This window comes from Anser brachyrhynchus (assembly GCF_964034855.1).
Source record: "Anser brachyrhynchus genome assembly, chromosome: 9".
NCBI classification, from domain to species: domain Eukaryota; kingdom Metazoa; phylum Chordata; class Aves; order Anseriformes; family Anatidae; genus Anser; species Anser brachyrhynchus.
This window is the reverse complement of record NC_137703.1, coordinates 21,192,094-21,212,774: the sequence shown is the minus strand read 5'-3', so window position 1 is coordinate 21,212,774 and position 20,681 is coordinate 21,192,094. Positions and strand designations below refer to the sequence as shown.

At 35.0% G+C, this 20,681-nt stretch overlaps 1 protein-coding gene and 1 long non-coding RNA gene across 17 annotated transcripts in view; one reads left to right on the top strand and one right to left on the bottom strand.

Annotated features, from left to right (window-relative positions):
• LOC308199825 (uncharacterized protein) overlaps window positions 1-20,681 on the bottom strand; it is a 605,136-nt gene that overhangs the window by 82,580 nt on the left and 501,875 nt on the right. Inside the window, exon 3 of one of the 13 annotated variants that reach the window (XR_013954994.1) lies at window positions 17,864-20,675. The exons of the other annotated variants lie outside the window; for them this stretch is intronic. The gene's annotated coding sequence lies outside the window, so the exon portion shown is untranslated. Of the gene's footprint in view, window positions 1-17,863; window positions 20,676-20,681 lie in introns of those variants that run through there. 13 annotated transcript variants of the gene reach the window in all.
• LOC308199829 lies at window positions 1,763-18,258 on the top strand. Of its 4 annotated transcripts, XR_013954998.1 has the most exons (4): window positions 1,763-4,929; window positions 8,972-9,110; window positions 13,534-13,612; window positions 18,122-18,258. It is a non-coding gene; the product is annotated as an uncharacterized lncRNA (long non-coding RNA). The 4 variants fall into 4 exon arrangements; XR_013954997.1 differs by lacking the exon at window positions 8,972-9,110; XR_013954999.1 differs by lacking the exons at window positions 1,763-4,929; window positions 8,972-9,110 and adding an exon at window positions 4,956-5,223.

Here is a 20,681-nt window from a genome sequence, read left to right as displayed (position 1 = left end):
AATTTAGGAAATAATTCATAAAAGAAGCAGTGAAGCAGAATTTTCATCTCATGAGATAGATAATCTTGTCCTCCAGGTTCAGTTTTCAGCCTCAAATACTTTCTGTAATATTTATTCAGAAGAGAAAAATCTTGAGGTATTTCACATAGACACACAGGGTTCTCGGGCTGCTGAACTCAATTTCCACCCATAGGTTGAAAACCTGACCATTGCTACGGGCAACAAGATACCCAAGGTGTTCTGGGTCTGTTTAGAACATGAATTAGAACAAAGAGTTGATCTTCAGTTCAAAACGCACCCATGACCAGTCCTCAAACCCTACGCTGTCAGTCTGAACCACATGGTTACCCCTTTGAGCACATGTAGGACTCAAGGAAACTCAAGGTGTCTTATCTTCAGTGCAGGACCCTCCACTGGCAGATCAGACTACAACACTGAGGCCAACATGAAGGATACGTGCAATGCATTAATACAGTAGATATTTAATAAAAAAGCTAATATGACAAAGAACATTGGTTTTCCTAAAACACTCATTTTTGTTCATGTGACTACAAGCATGAAAGGAAATATTTTGACAATACCCAAGGTATTCAAGATTAGGATTAAATATTTTGCAAGTTGAGTAGCTCCAAAAACCTAGTAGCTGTGACATCCTAGATTGGATCAGACCCAGCCAACAATTTCCCTTTTTCTAAGGGAAGCTAAGAAATAAGATTTTTATGAAAAGGAGAAAAAGAAAAGAAAGGGGCTCATATACTCAAGTGCAACACCACTTTCTACATTAACCCCAAATTCCATTCTTTTTTCCCAGGTAATGTAATACATTTCCTTAGGAAAAAAAACACACGTGCTTCAACATTCATTTAAGTTAATAATACATCGCAGGACATCAGTTTTTTGAAATCCATTTACTATTCTAAATATTCTGGAGCCCCACCAGCCATACAAAGTCTCTTGTTTTATAAAGCACTTTGGTAGCCAAGATGTCAGACTTCATCGCCTGCCATGTAGGAGGAGATCTCTCTGGGGAGATCTGTAAAATTACAAAAGCATTATTTGCTTCAGATTTGCTCCACTGGTCCACAATGTTCACTTATGCATGAATTCATCTCAGAGTCAAGGGACTGACAGGAAGGTACCAGTGGTTTTCAAGCAATCCTTGTCATCTCCTGAAGAATTTGAAGTAGATATGTGGATGACTAAAACATGGGATGACATTATTAGATTCTCTTAAAGTATATCACTTTTCTGCCAGATAAAATTGAAGAGGAATAAATGGGATCAAAGGATACACTCAGGATGCCTGAGAACAGAAGACTTGCATATTTTCAAAAGGTGAAATAAATTTCAAATGAAGTGTTCTCTAATAGTCACTTGCTACTGATCAGCAGGTTAGAAACTCCAGATGACAGATGTTGCTTTGTTGCAGTTGCAATTTTTATTAAATGCTCACAAAGTATTTGCTAGGTTTATATTTACATGAAGAACCTTGATGCTCTTGTAGGAAGTTAAAATTGTTTTAATTATCTGTCATTTCATATGTTCACTTTTTAAAACAGTAACAGAACTTTATTTTACACTCTTTACCTAACTTATTTCTCCTCTTACAAAATCCTGCTTAATTATAGAAGCATAGATTTTATATGTATATAAAATATTTTATTGCTGTATGCAAGCAAACTGAAAATCTGCTTATTCTTCCATATATTTTGGTGAGTTCTATATGCATATTTTGGTATGTTTCATCACTAAATAATAGTAAGAGATGCTCATATCTTTCAGATTTTGTATTTTTAAAAATATTTAGTAGATCCAAGTTTAGACTTATGAATTGAATGTATTATAAATACAAGACTGTCAATTTTTCCTCTTTCTCCTTCTATACTATGACAACCATTGGTAGCACTACACATTTCAACTACCAGTAACAACTCCAAAAACCACAATCTTCATAATCCTCCTTCCTTCTGATAAAATTGCAGAATTCAAACTAAATGGTTTTCTGATATTGAAATACAATATATGATTCCATAAATATGAATATTTATAAAGTAGCTTTAATAAAATGTTGCTGAACTTGGTAGCTGGTTTATTTGAAGGAGGAAACAATTGTTTAATTAAAACAAATGTTTTAATGGAAAAAGCTTATTATTTAACCCATACCTGGTCATAGCACAACTTTGTTGATGACAAATTTTCAACTTAATATTGTCAGGTTCTTCAGGATAACATTACAGAATTGATTTTATCAAACCCATTTGCTGATTAATATATAAATCAAGTTTTTTTTTAATCCTCTGAAGTCAGAAAAGCAAGATGCTGCCCCATATTGTACAAGTCTGTAAGTCTGAAATATAACTTGCTTGTTTGTCTGACTTCAATTTCTTTGCAAGCAAAAAATGGTCTATTAAATAATGAAAAGTATTGGTACAAACAAAGTGGAAATTAATGTTTTAAAATGGTATATATTTACTCAGATGAAATAGATTGTATTTAATATATATTAAAAATGTATTCTATAAACAAAACATGATAAGTTTGCATGTTTAATTGTTATGAAAATTGTGAGTATAATCCTAAATCTGAGTGCTGGAATTTCTTTTGAATAATTTACACTGTCCTTGAAATGTCAGTGATACAGATTTCAGAGGAACATAAAAAATACTGTCATTTCAAGGTAATTTTATAGTTTTAAAAAATATTACTGGAATCTAATTAGCTATTCCACAGTCATCCTTCATAAAAATATACATGCAAACACTGATACACATTCTCTGTGTATATACCTGAAAAACCCACACAACCATGACACTATGAAGGCTGTTATAGAATCACAGAATAGTTTAGATTGGAAGGGACTTTAAAGATCATCTAACTCCAGCCCCCCTGCCATGGACAAGGACACCTTCCACTAGACCAGGTTGCTCAAAGCCCCATCCAGCCTGGCCTTAAACACTTCCAGGGATGGGACATCCACAGCTTCTCTGGGCAACCTGTTCCAGGGCCTCACCACCCTCACAGAGAAGGATTTCTTCCTAATATCTAATCTAAGTCTGCCCTTTTTTTGTTTAAAGCCATTATTCCTTGTCCTATCACTACATTTCCTGAGAAAGAGTCCCTCTCGTTTTCATGTGGGCCCCCTTTAAGTCCCAGTAGGACCTTATAACATAGAAGGATTGCAGTTTTCAGATGTACTGGAAAGCAATGGGTTTATTAGAACAGTAAGTAGATGTACAGTGAGACAGGATGTACAGCTAGCTACCTTCTCTGAAGAACTTTTCTAAAAATTATTTGTAAAATCAGAGACAGCTATCATCTGATACTAATAACTGAATGTTTATAAGACATTTTGTTCATATATTGCCTTACACTGCTAAGGTACAAAGCAAAGAGTTCTCTTTATTATTATTATTTTATTTTCAGAACCTGTTCCCAACTTTGTCACACATACAGGCATGGTAGATCTCTCCGTTTTTGTTGCTGCTTGTTTTGTTTCAAATCAAGTGTATCTTATCATTAATAAGGCCATAACTCCAAGAAAAGGGATTATATTGAAGGTGTGCAGGACTGCATATGGGTTACATATCTCTCAGCCTCAAGGTTAAAATGCTTTGTTCTGTGTAAATAAAAGAACATTTTTTTTTCTGACATATGCTGTGCCCAGTGACACTTCACCAGAAGAGTATCATACTGTCTATAAACACACATATTATCAGGGTCAACTCGCCACACTAGCATAGGCCCTTCAAATGCAGCAGAAGACACAAGGCATTGAGGAAGCACATTGGCAATTCAACTACCTCTATAAGCCCATCCTGACAAACACACCAACTCAACAGGCTTTGTGCAGAAAGTCCACTGAATTCTGTCAGCACAGTTTACAGAGGTGTATTTTTATAATTATCCTTTACTTTCTGAGATTCCTATTTAATATGCCTGTGTGACCATTCCTTTCTGGAATGGTAGATTTTGGGAAATTCATGAGTTGCTATGAATTTAAGTATTTGTTGTGTAGCCACGGAACCAAACCAGTGTACATACGGGCAGTCAGTCAAGCCTGATCCATTACCTGATTTCCCAACGAAAACAATTGGGTAACTGGCAGTTACACTCTCCTTTTCATATACTTTGGTTCATATCAACTACTTTAATGCAACAGTAACCAGGACTGCTTCCCAGTTTCCAGGTTGATGCTCTGCAGAAGCTTCTGCTGAGATCAGTTTGGGGAGATGACCTGAGTACCCACTGCTGTCATCCCCGCAGGGCAGGAATCACTGTGCTCTTCTCTTCCTCAACATTTAAGTGCAGATACAGCCTGTAAAACCCCGATCTCTATCATCAAAATTACCAAACAGTCTCACAAGCTTTTCCTGACTAATTTCCTAGTCTGTACGTTGCTGAGGTCATAAATCAAAGTGCTTTACACTTTGGTACATTTGTTTCAGAAGATCATATTCTTCACAGAGATAACACAAGGAAGAAATATCTATGATGCCTGGCATTATAATGTGATTATAAACAGTAATGCCAGTCACACTGTAAAGTGTCCAGCACTGCAACATGTTAGAAAATACTGGTTAAGAATGGAAGATGAATCAGTAAAATTTAGGAAACTTAATTCTACTTTCTTAAACAGACACAATATGAAACACACTTGGATTTAATGATCATCTCCTGTCTTTCCTTCCACTGCGTAAGTCAGTTCACAGGACTGACTCAGTGTTCAACAGATAACGTGAACACTAATTTATTTTCATCCCCTTCTCATCCTATTTAACTGTTTGATATTTCTTTTATAAGGGAAATCTGCTATATGTTCTCTTCCAGTTTTCTTGCATCAATCTTCAGCATTGTAAAATCTACTGGAATAATGTAATAAAAGATATATTTATGTAACCATAAGCATCAGAGCACTATATTACATCCATGGTAAGTGGAATGTAGCTTTCTGACAAGCAAATAAAGACTGCACTCACTTTTCACTGCCCATTAAAACATTAAGTGTTTCCCATTAAAAGAAAAAGTTTTTAATGAAAAGATACTTTAAATTACTGAAAGAGTATATGGAGGAGCTCCTTGGACAATGTAAATGTGACAATCTACTCAGTTTAGAGTTTTTTTATCATTTGGTCTTTGGTGTGAAGTATTCTGAGTCTACACTGCTTCCCCAATGCTGCTTCCTATTTGACAACAAGACCACTTGGGGGTGGATAGAAGAAAATGGTAGGTGTTCTAAAGCTTGCTTTTTTTTTTTTTTTTTCCCCACTCTTAATTAATCATTTACTATATTTCCATTTGCTATGATCTCTACCTTACTGGAGAGATGCCTGGCCTAGACAAATATTAAAATATCAGTCATTAAAAACATCATTAATTGTAGCTGAGAAGTCTTAAACCTTGATTCATAAATTATTTAGTGAATTAGAGAAACACATTTGAGGACTAACTGCTGTCAAGACTAACACGAGGAAACTGCAAGCACATCCACAATACTTCACAAGTCTGCATTGATTTTCACTTGCACACATTTTTGGCTGTATAGCCTTTAATACACTCGAGTCTAATCCAAGTTCTTTTGAAGTTAATGGAAATCTCTCCACTGACTTATACCATGCTTTGCAATAAGCCATTTATATAGCTCACTGATTTACTGGATCTGACCTTAAAGTTTTAATATTCCTAGTTTTCTCCTTTTAATGAACTTGATGAAATAAAAGTAGATATAAATTGGTGAGATTTGTCCTCTAAACCTTCATTTCCATAGCTTTGTTTACACAGGGACCTGACATGTAAGTGCATTTGACTGTGTTTACACATGCAAAATTTCAGAAAAACATTCTCATCTCATTGTCTAAATTTATTCTTGTTAAACCAATACAGACCGATTAAGGGAAAGCATCATTTTTATTGTACTTTTGCAGAATTGATTCAAATGCCAGGATTATATTTCCTGGACATATTTTAGGATATTTCATGTTACTGTAAATTTACTGATTTGAGCAGAGATGCACAAGTTTAGACCAGCTGTGGACATGAGCCTTGATACTTAAATTGTCTGCTGGTCTCTCTCCTCTGGTCATTGAGTTCCATGCACTTGTCCATAAAAAGAAATGAAAAATGGGGTTCTGAAATATGTGCATTTCATATTTTGTTAGTGTCTTAGAGGATGCTCTTTCTTATAACTGGCCCATAATATCTAAGCTTTATCACATGGCTTTATCACATGGATCACATGTAACAATGCCAGTATTCTGGCATCCACTTGTGCTTAGAACTGGAAGATGCAGGCTTCTTATGCTTTATTTTAGTTTTCTGCTCACCGACACATAGCTAGTAACAGTCCCAGTCTCAGCAGATCACCCGTCTATCGTTCTTAATGTTTCAAGTTACAAAAGTCTTCATTTCCTATTCTCATGCATACATTTTACATTCTCATGCACACATTTTACATTCAGGAATCTGGGAGATTAATAAACAGGAATAGAAACTAAATTTTAAGTCTGTTATTCTATGAAACATCAAATTTTTGGAAACTATTCTTAAAATGAAAATGTGTAAAATCAACCAAATTCCTGCTTAGGGAATGATCTGGTGATAATGATTGTGTCTTGAACAAATGTAAATGAAGTGGACTTATTTATCATTTGATGAGAAAAAACAGATTATGGTTCACTTCAGGTGAACAGATAATTATTCACATTCCTGAGTTTAGTTAGGATGGAACCTAAGCATGTTCTGGCACCAAGGCTAAGAAGCTAAGAGCAACCCCCTCCCCCACCCCCCAAAAAAAAAAAAAAAGAAAAAAATAGAAGAGTCAAATATCACAAATATCAGTGAATATAATTAAGTTGCATAGAAAACTAAGACATCTCAGGGAAAAAAATGAACAAACTACAAAACAACATTGAACAGACTGTCTGTTGAATAGACTGGGATCAAAAGAGACATGAGATAAGTGCTATCCTGAAAGCCACGTCCCTTCCCCCGCAAAAAAAGAAATGAAAGCTGGTGCAGATAGTTGACGGATGAAGCATTGCAATGGGGTGGCAACCTTAAGGTGAAGGATAGCAAAAAAGAGATGTAGGAGATGTAACTAAGAAAGCCAAATACAATAAAGGAAAGAGATAAAGATCAAAGAAAAGGACATGGAGCAAGTATATCCTGAGGGACTCAGATCAAAGAATAAGGCATTAAAAGGATGACATAAAAAGAAGAAATAGATTAGCTACTGTTCACTTGGAAAACTTAGCAACATTTAGAAGTAAAGACATTTCAATAGGAAATGATAGTATGTTTATCTAAGTAATTCCCATGCTAATATTATAATACAGGGTGCAATAGTAGACTGAGGGAAGTCAGTGAATGAAAGACACTCACTTCAGCTGGGTTGTCTGAGTATGAAACGATTTAAAAACTGAAAAAATAAACTTTAAAAATGATAGGAAAATTGCTGTGATGAAAAATTATACTATTGAAAGATACTTGAGAAAGATGGTTTTAATACATGAAGAATGGACCTGTATAGCATGTCATACTTAAAGGACAAATGAAAAGTTTCAAAAAATCTGAAGGAGACAATATTGGTTGAGTGGATGTAGGAAAAAAAGTTATCATATAAATATGAACAGACTAAAATATCTATGAAACTTGTATAAAACTGAAAACTGCAAAAATTATGCAATTTGGGGCTATAACGACTTTTGGACTGAGAGAACAAATAAGAAAATAATCCTTTGGGGAGAATGGGTAACATAGGAAGCATAAAAGTTTCTGGTTTGTCCTGACTATATATTTTACTAATGTTCTAGAAAGCATGTTTACCAAGATCGCCTACTATCACTCATTCCTTACATTTTTGTAACTTCAGGAATGCATTAAAAGCAAACAAAAATTGAAAAGAATTTAAAAAGTCTGAATTTAACGTACAAAGTTAACATCTAACATGTCTATATAATCATTAATTTCCTTAGTTGTCTTCAAGTTCAGTCTGGGTGGCGTGTTTTGAGTTTAGGGCAAGTCTTCTGCTGGAGGTCATGTTTTTAATTTCATATTGCAGCTCAACTCAATGTTCAGTTGGGCTGTTTTGCTGTGTAAATTTCTGCAAAGAGCACTATATGTCGTTACTGTAAAAAAAAAATGTTGCTCATGGATATATAATGCACAGAATTCCTCTATAAATGTCTCTTTTGCTAGAGGTGTTGAAAATGTGGCCCAGTTCATCAAAAACACAGCTGCTTTCCTTGGGGTTTCAGAATGCTCATAACAAGTACATTTTTTTTTATGAATTAGTGAGAACACCCTGAGGAAAACAGCTGCATTATTACAGGACCCATGAAATCTCAGATGAGTCTGAACTATTGTATTTTTAAAGGACTGCTACTTTAAAGACTCTCTATTTTCAAGCAATATAATTTTATTTGATTTTTTTAAAAAATATATTTTAGAGGAATATATGATGGTGATTATTTTTAGTTGTCTGGCACAAGCTGCTAATACTGAAAGACCTTGGTTGTTGCTATCACCCTTTCAAATGGAGGCAATACATACCACCATGCTAAACAAAAAACAGTAGGTGTTAGTGCCGTTAAGCAATATTTTCTACCAAGCACTTAGCAATTGGACTGAGAATGAGCTGATCCAAGAAGCTGTATAGATAGGTAGATTCACCTCTCAACTGTTTCACTAATCTTTATGTACACAGCTAAGTCAACAGATTCAAAGCTTACTTTATGGCTGAAGTCCTACACCTTAACAAGTTTGCAGTGAGGAATTCTTATTAGTCTTCTGGAGCCCCTACATAATTTTTTTACTGAAACAACTGGAGAAGTCAGCCTTCTGTCTTTCTAAATATCTGCTTTTCCTATACTGAAAAACTAAGCAGCAAAAATAAGATCTAGGACGTTTCTTCTTCACCTGTGCTTTGTTTTCTGTGTGACCTCTTTAGGTTCACTAGAACTACCTTAATGCCTAGGTATTTGTGTCCAGAAGATAATATTTCTAACCCTCTTCATAAGAGGTATGACATTGAGCAAACTCAGTCCTCAAAGGTGCTGCATATCTACTGCATGAGCCTGGATAGGAAATGGCATTTGGATCCTACATCACAGCATGTATGTACATGGTTCCTTGTGTTTACTGAACCACATAAAAATCTGCTCACTGAATGAGGAAGTGTGGAGTGATATCCCAAGGATGCCCAATACTTTGTTTGGATTCTCAAAGCCAGAATTTATAAAGCACTTGTAGGTTCTTTGGGGACGGAATACTCTGGAAATGTAAAGTATTTGCAGTAAGGAATTATTTCAACTAAATTTTGAAATGAATAGTATTTGGCTTTAGCAGGTATACTATTACTTGACAAAGTTTATGTCTCTGTCTATAAATCCAGAAAATCTCCATGGGCACCGGACAAAGGATGATGAAATATAGTGAAATTACTTCTTCCTAAATATGTCTTAAAATATATCTATAGGCTAGGAACAAGGTAAAAAGTATCCAGGAAATAAATTATTATTATTTTTATTATTTTTTTTTAATTTAGAAACAATCTATTTAATTAATTTACAGCCAGCAGAATTAAATAACAGGTGTCTCTGCCACAACAGATATGAAACTTACTCAAGAACAATAATTCTGAGTCTGATCATTAAAATTGAGTCAACCATAAATCAGTTTGCTCTGTTACAAAGTCTGCCATCATATGGCACTGTTGTGCAGAGGTGTTAATTTAATCAGTCTGATACTGAAACTTGCCTCCAAGTAGCATGTATTTGGCAGGTATATTATATAGCTAGTGCAGGTGAAAGTTCTGTGACCTGAATTGCTACTGTGAGCTACTGTAACTCACAGCCTATTTTATTTTTCTTTAGCTTGCTTCTTTCTGGCCAGCCACACATAATTTTGTAAATATAACTATGCAGAACCTTTTTTTTTCTAGTTCCTTATGCCTTTGCCCTGAGAACCTTTCTAGATTGCAAAACTCCTAGAAAGGCTCTAAACAGAAGAGTTCATGGAAGGAAACATACCAGGGAAAATCCTAGAAAAAGTTGGAAATTTCCTAGAAAGTTTCAATATCAAGGGATTCTGGGAGAGCATAGGAAAACATTTAGAAAGCACTAGGGAATTCTTAGAATGGTTACAAACAGAAAAACTCCTAGAAAGAAGTTAAACATTTCTCAAATGTGGTGGGAAATTCCTAGAAATTGCATAAAAATTCCTAGAAAGCACACTGAATGTCCTTTAGAGTTTTCAGATTAGTGAAATTTCAGAAAGCATTGAAAATTTCCTAAAAAAAAATGCTCAACCATGTTTAGAAAGGTTCTAGAATTTGTAATTGCTAGAAAGTAGCGGTAAATTCCTAGAAAGCAAGGTGCAATTCCTAGGAAGGTTCTGAGAAATTCCTGAAAAGCACTGGGGAAGACCTAGAATAATCCTAGACAGAATTCCTAGCAAGTAGTGAGAAATTCTTGGATATTACAAGGAAATTCCTAGAAAACGTTCTGGACTAAGGAACTAGAAAATGATCAGAAATTTGTAGAAAGGTTCTGGATAGAAAAAATCCTAGTGATCACTAGAATATTCCTATTATTGTTCTTAAAAGGAAAGTTCCTAGAAATCAGTCAAAACCTAATGGAAAGCTCTGGGAAATTTCTGGAAAGTTTCTAGCTAGAAAAATTCCTAGAAAGGTATACTAGGACTGAGAAATTCCCGGAAAGCTGAGACATTCCTAGAAAGCAGACAGAAATTCCTTGAAAGTGCAGGCAATTTCCTAGACACATTTTAAGTTGAGGAATTTGTAGTAAGGACAGAGATATTCCTGTGAAGATTTTGTCACGGTCCCTCCCACCTGTTCTATTTTTAAATGTGTACACTACTTTTATTTTTGCTTCTTTTTCCTTTGTCTAGAAGGCAAGCAAAATACTCTGAGGGAACAATAAATGGACTCTTTAATCATGGGAGGAAGCAGAGATGCCAGAGCTCTCCATCTCAGTTGTGCTCAGCCATTGTAGCCATTAGTAGGAGAGTTAGGCCTGATTAGCATACCTGTTAGTGCTGCAGTAGATGAACTTTAACCAAGCTTTTAAGCAGAACTATGAAAACATGAAAACAGCCCCTTGAATAGGTTTTGAGTGATCAAGAAAACAGATAGCCAAACTATGCAAATAACCTGTTGATGACCAAAAAGTGTAACTGTGTCCAGAAATGCCCTTAACACACAGGTTGGTAGTGCTCACAACAGCATAATCTGAACAGTCACAAACGAACTATTCACTACCCAATCCTGTAACTGTGGAAAATAATTTTCCGTGAGACTCCAAGAAATACTGGGTTAGAGACTCCAGAGAGAACCCTGATAAAGGAGCACCTGAGAGGCTGCAAGGGGACCCCATAGCCCTCCAACAGGGTTCAAGCCCCCCTCTGCAACACCCAGAGACCCCAATAGACCCCAACAGAGGCCAGGGTCTCCCAGAACCCTGCATTGGGGTCACACAGGCTCATCTGCCTGGTTTGTCCTGGGCCACACCATTGCTACCACAGAACAGGGAAGCCATGCAATCTGTAAAATCGATGTATTTGTGAATGAAGTGTTTTGGTATCCAAATATATTTAGCCTCCACACTGTTGTTTGGTATTCAATCACAATGGCTATATGAATCTCATTTTCATTCTGTGAAGTGGTAATTTATCATTTCATCTGAAATCATGGCTAGGCATAGAACAGAACACATGTACAATGAGAGTGAGTTTGAATCCCATAGGAAATGCAATAAAAAAAAGTCAAAACAGACAGTGGAAATATAAACACATACTGGCGAGGGAAAGTACCCAATGCTATGCAGAAGGACAGCAGCAGATTACAGCCCAGGAACAGTCAGCTAACAAACTCAGAGACTAGAAAAAGCATGGTCTAAATTTAATTTTAAGCTCATTTGTTATCTCAATTTTGAACTGCCATGGGCACTGCAATACCAATAGTTCTCTGGCAGTACTTCTGTAGGACTGGTTTCCTCGAGGGTTTGTTGAGTTACTTCTTATTACACCAGTCCTATTGCACTGCATAAAGAAGTGAGAAAATGTGTGAAGTTTTTACCTTAGGTCTCCTGAGTCCTAGCTCAGTACGGCCTTTTAAGTTTCCCTGCTTCTGTTCAGTGGCTACATATAGATTAGAAAAGGCTTAAGACTCAATTACATGGAATTACCTCCAGAGATTTTAATAGAGACTTTTTTCTTCTTTTTTCTGACAGTGCCTTTGTATAGACAGATCAACTGAAGTAGTTGCATTTAACCAGAATTTTAATCAAATAGACAATATTTCTTATATTTAAAATATTTATTTTAATGCTTCATTTGTTTAAAGATGCATTTCAGTAAAAGCTGAACACTATCAAGTTGTACACATGGTGAACAGCGCTGCTTAGGACAATACAACTACCTAGGAGAGGGATGAAAGACTCCCCTAGCTCTATTGTGTCTAGGTGGTGAACTGATAAACCAGGGGCCAAATGGCAAAAGGAGGAGGAAACTGAGCTGTGAAAGAGAGAAGTTAGTCCAGTATACGATAGAAGTTCCTGGAATATTCAGTAAAGAAAATGGTGTAATTCCCTGGTCCTCTTGAGCATCCTGGTTAGATTCTTAGGAAAGTAGGCAATTTTGAGCATTTCATATGTTAAGAACAGATTTATTCAACTTATTTCAAATCAGTCTTTTTACTTCCTATTTAAGTAAAGTTGTTCAGCTAATTTAAATTCTGAAAATAATCAAGTACATTATTATTGTCATCTATACCGTACTGCTTTGTCAGGCAGCCTACAGTCTTGAATTAAGACGCCTGATCTTTGAGTTAAAGATGCCATGAGAATTAAAGCATTTTATTAGTTTTAAAGACAATGAATTGAGTTGCAGAGAGGTCATATGAAGTATTCAAAGTGGCATAGTGCCTTGCTTGGATGTTGAACAGCAGTTATTAATCTGGAAAATGTTGCTCTGAGAGAGCTAAAAATCAAAATCCAATTAAAATTCATCATTGTCTACCTTTAGAAACAAAATATTTAATTCTGGGTATAGACTGAGATTCATGGTTTTAGTACGTGATTTTGCACTTCCCACACACATCTGCCTGCATTACGGGTCTCCCCTCCTTTGAATGTCAGGTATAAATAGTGCTAAGTAGGCAATATAGATTAGCCCTTGCTCATACAGAGATAGCAATGTTGTTGCTGCAGCTAGAGTGAACAATACAGTTATTAATTTTTAAGCCTTCTAAGTTTTCTTACATTTCAAAAGTAAAGAAGAAATAAAGCCTATAACTCTGGGAGAAGCAAGTACCTAGGCCAACCTGTTAGACTAACTCTGAATTAAGACATGAATACAGCATGCTCACTGTTGCAATAGGTACCACTATATTAGCAATTTACGTATATTCTGAGGTTTTAGCATTAGCATTGCAATTTAGGGTTAGACAGGACTGACATTCCAAGATTCTCCAGACATTAATTAAAGCTCTGGCTGTATCATTTTCTGTCTTTATTACAGACACATGATTTTTAAAACCCTTCATTTATGACCAAAATCCAAATGGAAGATATCTGGGGATCAGCAAGCATTCAAACAGGTATGTCTACAATAAATTTATGAATGTATAGCACTGAGAGCCATGTCATAAATCTTCAGTGCTTTTATATCTTCCCACTCTGGTAAGGATGTGGAATTCAGCTTTAAGTCCTTGCACTTTACTTCATTTAAAGTAATACATTTTCATGTCCAAGTAATTTTTGTGGAACTATATACTCCTTTAAATCTGATCAATTGTATTCACAGTAACAGCAAAAATTCTAATTATATTGAAAACCCCGGGATATTCTGTAAAGTCATAACAAGAGTCCATCTCTTGATAGGTCACAGAGGACAGAGCAGGTACCAAAACACATGCAAATAAATTAAAATATAGACATTTGTAAAGTATTTTTTTCCTGTAGAAAAACTGTGCATTGATAGATCTGTATTCCATGTATACTGATCTATGACTACATTTTTCAGAACATGAAAATTTTGTTTCTCAGGCACGTATCAGTTTGACTGTGTCATTCTAGCAAGGTGAATTGTTTCCTTTTAATTTTGTCAAGGTGTACTTTAATGGTCTAATTATATGATATGATTAGTGTTTCAATTTTATATTATTGATACTCATTTAAATTTTCAGTTTTTGCATATTTTTCTTTTTACTCATTATTTATTGAATGCTTTAGAAATTTGTATTCTAATCAGTAAGTTGTATTCTTATTGCTCACTGTTAATGTAACAACTGGCATTCAATTTCACTTTGTAGTTAATGTATGTATCATTAAACTGTCAATTAGGTGATCTCCCTTTTAACTGGAATTGGTAATTTTTATATTAAATACACAAGTTTTATGTATATATACGTAACATTTATATACATAAAATTGTTTATTTGGCATAGTGTCTATATAAATATATATATGCACTATATATATACACACATACAGCAAAAGCCTTTCTCCTTCCATTACATATACTTCTATAGTGATTTCATAATATAAAATTTAATATATTTGTGTAGAGTTTTACAATAATAGACTTTATCAGTTATGCAGTCCATTCCAAGTGAACAGTAAAAACGTCAATTATCAGCCTGGAATAAAACACAGACACAAGTCTGAAAGTCGATGTATTCAGGATGGGGAACCTGTAGAGTCTTCCAATCCAGAATCAAAGCACTCAGTGAATGGCTACTTGGCCTGGGCAGTTTGCCCACTGTAAATGTCTGGAAGGTAACCAAGTGGCCTGCCTGCCTGGTTTCCATCATAAACATTAATTGATTCAACATATTCCAGTAGGAAATTTGCCCTTTGACTTTCCTATATGTAGGAATCAAATGGAAGGATTTGGTAGATGCTTTATTACTCAGACTCTGCACAGTTTCACCAGAACACTAAATATCCTCAGTGTTTTTTTTTTGTTGTTTGTTTTTTGTTTGGTTTGGTTTTTCTTAGATTCTGTCCATGCACCTAACTCAGCAATTACTGAGTCTGGTAAAGTTGGAGTAGCAATTGAAAACAATTGTAAAAGGTTATTTGAAAAAGAGGAATAGGAGGGTAAGATTTTTTTTCCCTTTCATAACAGTTTTCTCTCAGATAGTTCCTCAAAAAAGCATACCTGAGAGAAACAAAAACAAACAACAAAAAACCCAACAACTCCTAAATAACAGGATTGTAAATTTATGTACATGTAAAGCTTTTTTATTTCCATGATGCACCAAATCAAAACCTAAACATCTCTTTATAGAAATGCACAAATAATGGACAAAGGCAATAACAAAATAATTATATTTTATGTGCTATCATTCAAGTTGCCATAAAGCTTCTGAATTAAGAGCTAATTAATATGAATGAGGGCTGCACTGTTGCTATGGGGATAGAAATGGCATAATCTATTAAAAAAATACACTCACACCTCTTGAAGCCATTCTACCAGTCTGTCTAGCCCAGCTACAGACAAAACAAGACTGTAGAATTAATTTACACAGTGAAATTTATCTTTGGAACTAGGGTTACATTTAATTTGTAGTGTAGTTAAAGGATTCTTTATAGATTCCAGTGGAATTCCCAGGCAGATGTAACTGATTTAGGAGCACAGGTCCATCCGGCTTTCAAGTGCAAGTCAAGCTCTAAGTCACCTAGACATTTTTTTTGTACTGACCTTTAATCATACTTATACCAGGCAGATGAAAAGGGAAAAAAAATGCACAAATAACAAGTCAGTTGGAACCTACATTCTAATCTTGTCTCACCTACATATTTCTGTTGTGTTTTCCTGCTTAGTTACAGATTATTATTCACATTTTCAAACTTGAGAAGTAAATTGCCAGACCTGCAGGGTGAGAATTGCTGACATACATATATGCCAATAACAAGAGAACCACTGATTTCAAGCAGATCTCATACTTCCTAGAGGCTCTTATTGAAAAATGGACCTTGTTATTTCTGTGGAATACAACTTGTTCTTAGTTTACACAGACTCTACTTATTTGAACTATTTTTATTCATTATAAATATAATAAATATAATAAATATAATGTTACATTCTGTTAATATACTGTTTATTTTAAAATAAAGTGACTATTCAACAGTGAATCAAATGCACTAAAATTGATGAAAACTTCATTTACATGTAATGTTTTTCAGAAAATAATTCAGAACTAATTGCTATTCAAAAATGTTTATGATGTATAAGTGTTACAAATAATCTTAAAAATATAAAAGACATATGAAATACTTCAAAGCTATACCTGACTCCTCCTCAAAAAATAAAAATAAAAATTAAAACATAAAAAAATAGAAAGAACAGATTACTTCAATTCATTCTCATCCTTTTGCCTGATTTCTGTTCACAAAAACTTTCAAGAATTCTTTTCCCTGACTGTAAACAAAAATGGGAGAAGGCTGGGTCAGTTATTCCCCCCAGCAGCTTGCAGAGGTTAATAAGGAGCTACAGTATTTTCCCCTTTTGTTAGCATAGGCCTGTAAGTCCACTTATGATTAAAAAGCAGGAAGTTGCCTGAAAATAAAATTGGCAAAATTTCATTTTTGTTAAAAAGGGCTGACTAGTGGTAGTGAAAACAGGAACTGACAGCAACTTATTTCAGCCAGAGAAGCTCATAAAAACACTCAGTCTATGCAGTGATCAGAAGTAGAGTGTAAATTAGCGTGAAACCAACAACTCTTTCACTTCCTTCATGAAGTTTTTCTTTAGTCCCTAAGAAGAAATCCCTGCATTTAGATTTTCTGCATATTGTTATTTTCCTTTTGGTCAGTATTGGTACTATAATCCAGTAGTTTCCAAACATTATTAAGAGTATGATATGTGTCTGAGCTTTACATAAACACATCATTTTAAACAAAGCTTGTGCAGTATCAGAGAGGTCAGGGAAACCCCTCCATCGTTCCTCAAAGTCATCACCTGATCCTCTGGAGAAATACTCTTTAAGATACTGTGGTTAAAGAAACACTAATGAAATCTTGATAACTGTCTAGTCAACACGTGTGTTATAAAAGATAGGGACAAAGTAACAAGCTAATCAGTAAATTGCAGTTTGTTTGATGCAGTAATGCAAGAGACAGGAAGTTTCGGGAAACTCTTAAGAGGAACAAGGAGATGGGTGGGATACAAGTCCCAGATTGAAATGCTTAAAGCTTCATATTAGAGGAATGAGAGGATCCAAAGGAAACCCACTCTGCTTCCAAGTGCGTCTGTTAAGACTGAAAGGGAAGCCTGACACTCCCTAAAACAATATTTCATTGTAATTCTTTTCAGGCTATCATAATTTATGACAAAGACTATAAGGCAAGTTCAGGGTCAGTGATCAGAAACATACACATGAGTTACTGTCCCAGCCTGTGCCCTTGCTGGCCTTAATTTAACATGGTCCAGTCACATTCTCTCAAGCACTTAACTTTTAACCATCTACCTTAAAAGATACAGCAATTAGTGATGAAGAAAAAAAAAAAGAAAAAAAAAGATAGAATGACTACATTCCTGAAACATCTGGAGAAGAGGAGAGGCCTCAACTCAAGGATATTTACAGACAGTGGGATGCCTCAAATCAGAAAGAAAGAAAATATATGGCTTCGATTTATATGAAAATAAACTTTTTAACAAAACAAATTCTATGATGAACAATGTCTTTCATATCAAGAATCATAACATTTCTTCTAACATTAAATTGTGTTTACAAAGTTCCTCATTTGAAGATCAGTTATGACTTTTGGTATGTATTTTCAGTAACTTGTGAAACAAAAAAAGAGATATATCTAAGAAAAGGAAAAAACTTAGCTAGCTCATTAAATTTCATTCTCCACATATGCAGATTTTATTTTTCACTAACATACACTTGTATAAGCTAAATTTAGTACTTTCTTTTTTCTTTTTCTTTTTCTTTTTTCTTTTTTTAATGGTAAACCTTATTCTAAATAAAATAGCCATGTTTTGCAATTTGTATTTATAGCATACTTATAATTTTCCTTTATTAGTTTCAGTCTTCAGTTTCCTCTTTCTTGGGGCTCCTCTGAGTTCCTTACAATTTTTATTATCTTTTTGACAGGAAAGTGCCAAAAATCTGTGGTGGCATGCAAAGGAAGATACATGCTGTTGTTCCATGCTACTGTTCCGGCTGACCATGAATGCCTAAGAAGTTCACTGTCCATCTGAAACTTTCTGCTCCGTTTGAAATTCACTACTTTGTTGCTGTTAATAATTTTGACATGAGATTTCAATGACCAAAAATATTATGGCTTTACAGGTTTCAGTATTGCTCAGTTTCATCTTCCCAGGTGCTCCATCAAGTGACATGAATTAATAGTAAAACTATCACTGAATGATTATATGTGATTTCTTTTCTGGTCAATAAAATAAATTGACTTGTGAACATATTCTGATATGGTTCTCCTGAATTTATGCACAGAACAAAAACCTGCACAATCCAGCCTTGACTAGGTTCATTAATAAAGAAAATTTTGTCTGTGTTGATATGGAAATTCAAAAAGAAAGGCTTAAGTTAATTAGCTTTGTTCTTTGGGTCAACTACCGTCTAGATTTCTAGTTTTTTTTATTTGCTTGTTAGTTTGTTTTGTCTTGCATTGGTTTTAAGAAGCTCAAAAATATTAAATATCTAAACATAATACATTTTTCAACTAACAGAATTACCTGGACTGGACTAAATTAAACTGATTTCATTTAGAACCTTCATTTTCATCAGATGCAAATCACTGCATTTTTATACCCACTTTTTGTTTGAATAATCTGAATATTTTCTAGACTTTGTAATGCTAAATCCTGGTCCCTGTAATGCTTGGCTCTAGAGACAGAAAAATATATCCACCTTTTGTTTGTATGTTATGCTGAATCTCAATAACAATTTTTCAGAACACTAGAAATATAGGGTTTTATTGTAGCTGTCTTTTGGGGTTGCAAATTGTTAACATCTGCCTTTTAGTATCATTTTTTTACAATAGTCTGCTCTCTAGATATCCTGTTAATGACTGTAATTTTCTATTCAGCTGCTATCTGTCAAGGTAGTTTAAAGGTCACTTTTTGCTATGTAATAGAGAACCTCATGTAGAAAGTGGGTACAAGTTCTTTACAGCTAACACAGCTTATGCTTGGATTTGCTTTGCATTTGAAAACAGGGAGTTCAGCAGCCCCAGGCCACATTGAGCTTTCAATTTTAGCCTCCTTTGCTGTTTGATCTGTGGTCATACACTTTTTTTTTTTTTTCCTAGCAACAATTTTCTACTTCTTTTGTTATCTCTGCTGCATTCATAGTACATTTCTGTAACTGGTAGCACTGGGAGAAAGCAGAGATGCCATAAATTTCTCACACACCTCTCTCTTAGTGAACAACTTTTCTTAAGTTTTTAATTCAATTACTAATGTCATTGGATGTATGCAATCTTTTCAGTGCTACTTACAAATATTATGCCAGAAAGAAAAGGAACTTGATTATTTATAGCTTTTTTATATACATTGAATTAAATGTTTCATGAGTGACTAAATGTATGTTTGGCCATTTTCCTTGGAAACACCTGCCATTCCCCCTACCCCGGGTATTCATTAGTATGACTTAAAACTGAAAGATTGTTTCTCCCGTGGCTAAAATCACACAAAGATAATGAGAACATATTTAAACCCTTTTAGTGTAACAGCAGCCTTACATGAGGGATGTAATTCACATATGAGGCATGTTTGGCTCTTGGAATCATGATGCTATCCCTTCTTTTGGACATCTTACCAAATCACGGAATTGCTGAGGTTGGGAAGGACCATCTGACCCAATCTGATCACGCTGCAGCAGACCTAGAGCAGGTTGTTCAGCGCCTTTTCCAGTCAGGTCTTGAATATCTCCCAGGATGGAGACTCCACAACCTCTGGACAACCTGTCCTAATGTTCAATCTCTCTGACAGTAAAAAAGTTTCTTTCTTATGTTTCAACGGAATTTCCTCTATTTCAATGTAATACAGAGTCACAAACCTTTACAGTTATGCATTAGGGTAAACCATAGTCATTAATGAACCAGGTTCTAAAATACAGAAGCTGAGAGCTGGATGAAGTTTATTCAGCAAAATTAGTTCCTTTAGCCTTTTCAACTGTGGTTTAAACTAATCCATACGTCTTTGCTCTTCAGTGGAATAGTAGAACTCATCTGATCCCACTGTCCAGGGACTGAGCTGTGAGAAGACTGCATTTTGTAGATGAAGGACATGATATATAAGCAAGAACAGTATTTTGTGGGGTGTTTTGTTTGTTTGGCACAGCCACCTCCCTAAGGGTATTTATAGCTCTGAGTTCTACGTGGAAGAGCTGAGGCCTTACAGTTTGCCTTATCCTCAGCACTTCATGTTGTCATCTTTGTCAATCTTGCTAATTTAGGTAATGAAATTTACCAGTTGGTAAAAACTTCCTTCAGTATGCAAACTTTACAGTAAATGCAGCTGCAGCAGTGAAGAACACAGGAGGCTTGCAAAACTTTGTGCAGGGTTCCACAAACCACCAGTCTAACAGATGGCAGAGCCAGTACGAAGGCACAAACTCTTCGAGAATTGAATGACTGGACAATCGGAGGGAGATCTGTAACTTTTGAGTGAATTCCTAAGGATTTCTGTAT